We start from the raw sequence: 2,480 nt of genomic DNA, 5'->3' as shown, positions 1-2,480 counted from the left end.
CCTAGCAATTCTACTTTAAAAATGAATCCTACAGGAAAGGCTCTTAGTAGTCCCCAAGAAATTTGTTCATGAAAATATATTATTGTATATTTTATAACAGTAAAAATTGTAAGTAAAATAGGTTCCTCAGAAAGAGATTAGTCAAATAAGTTGAGGTACAATTAGTAGATGGCATACAATACAACTATTAAAAAGAATATTGTGGCTTGAGATGTTAGGCTATGTAACAGAATAGTCCAAGGATAACTTAAACATAAAAAATTATAGAACTATATTTATAGTGTCAGGGCACTTTAGAGAAAAATTATAAATATTTTCAATTAGATACAGGTACATTCATCCTTGTGTATAGATGAATATGTAACAAAACATTCAGAAATCGTTACTTCCGGAAAGGAAGGTTATACTGGTAATAGTAATAGGAGTATTTGGGTTTCTAATTTAACCATTGATGTATTGTTTAAATTTTGATAGCAAGCATGTGTTAGATTCAAAAGGAAATACCAACAAAGGGGACAAATGTTAAAAAAAAAGATTAATGGCTTGCTGCCAACTAGGAGTGCCATGAGGCTCTGTCTTCTACTTTCATGCTGTTGAAAAATGTTATCAATTATTTGGGTGAAGTCATATACGACATGGTTATCATACTTTTAGAAGAAAAAAAGAAAATTGGGAGACATAGGTAATAACATAGCTGATTGAGTCAACTTTCAGCCTCACCAGACCTAGAATATTGTGGTGAAGCTAACAATAAAAAATTAACACAGTCAATTATAATTTACTCTAGTGAGGCATGGTAGTGTAAATAATCTGTTGATTTAGTACAAGATATAGGGATAATTGGCTTGTACTTTATAAAGAAAAAAAGTTAGTTTCCATGAACTCACTGTGCTGAAGATTGACACCCTTGTGATTTCAGGTTATTTAGGTCTCCAAAATGTTTTTGGTGCTTTGTGCTGGTCCATCTGGATGACCTTGTTCATCTTTACAGAAACATGGTAAAATCACTGCACACACAAGGAACAGGGATCAAGGTGATTCATGATATGGAAAACTTTGTCACAATTTTTGGAGCTTTTTAATTTAGAGAAGAAAGAATTAAATTGAGACAAGGTGGCTGTATTCAGATGTTTCAAGGTTGCCCTGTGATAATAGTTCTCTTTGTTGAAGAAAGAACTGAAATGGTGCCAGTTAGAGAAACAACAATGTGAGCTCACTTTATTAAATGAAAAACTTCCAGTTTGGGGTTTTCTGAGTACAAAGCAGTTGATGTACACAGACACTGTACCATATATTCTTTTCTTGGGTGAGGAATGTTGAATTGGGTATTTTCTAATTTTTTTTTTAAATTCAATCTAGGATTCTAAGAGAATTATTCTAGATTATTTTATATATGTAGAATAGGTAGTTAAACTTGTAAGATTTTAAAACACATATGTTTTATAGAAATATGATAATGCATATTAGAAAAATGGAATGAAATGTGGTTGAAATTACAGTGCAAAGTTGTTTATATATGTATATATGAAAATAGAACAATAGCATTTGAAAAATAAGTTCTGTACAGGTGAGGAATCTCTTGTGTGTACAGGATAGTTCCTTTGACATAGTAGGTACTCAGTACATTTTCATTTTTTTTGAGAAGAAGAAGAAACATCTTTAGTACCAAAGCCAGAAATAGAGTGACAGAAAAATAAAATAAAATTTGACAAGGAGAAGGAAATATGTTGGAAGGCCAGGGTTAGAAATCTAGGCAACTCTGCAGTATTAGGTAATGATTTCCCTAAAAATTCTTGGGAAATTCAAACATTGATATTTACTAAAAATGAATATAAATTGATAAATTCAATCTGTGATGGAAAATATGAAAGATTGTGAGGATTAGCCAATAGTCTGCTTTAAGTTTAAATCTAGGTGTCTGCATAGTGGTGGAGAGAGAAGATTATAACTTCAATGATCTATCAAATATCTATCTGTTCTTTGATATTCATCTAGGAGATTTTCTGCATATAACCCAGGGGATACTCAAGATAATGGTTAGGAAAACCAATCCCTGTGTGTCTTGGAGGGCCAGTTAAGGACTCAGGTAGGTGCCAACCAATGAATCTACCATTAAAATCAAGACAGGCCAACAAGAGGGTTTAATGATAAATACCAACCTAGGGCTTCTTAAATTGGAAATTGCTTTAGAAAGAGGAGGGTGGGACAACTGAATATTCAAGGGAGAACCAGTAACTATAGTCTAGAGTAAGAAAGCTATATGTGCAAGGAATTAAGTAGACTTTTATGCTGCCCTTTTAAGCATAAGGATGCTATTCAGACTATCAGTAGTTGGTTGGGCAACAGTGGTTCCTGGGGTTTGGTTTTGTTTTAGTTTCTTAATATAGTGTCAGTTGTATGTAGCCCTCTTGGTAGTTTTTAGAAATTATTGTTCCAATGTAAAAGAGCTTTCCTTTAGCTTGATCTAGCCATTTATTTTC

The sequence above is a fragment of the Otolemur garnettii genome, unplaced genomic scaffold (assembly GCF_000181295.1).
Source record: "Otolemur garnettii isolate 467f Iridium unplaced genomic scaffold, OtoGar3 scaffold00052, whole genome shotgun sequence".
Lineage (NCBI taxonomy): Eukaryota > Metazoa > Chordata > Mammalia > Primates > Galagidae > Otolemur > Otolemur garnettii.
This window is presented reverse-complemented; position numbering follows the sequence as displayed.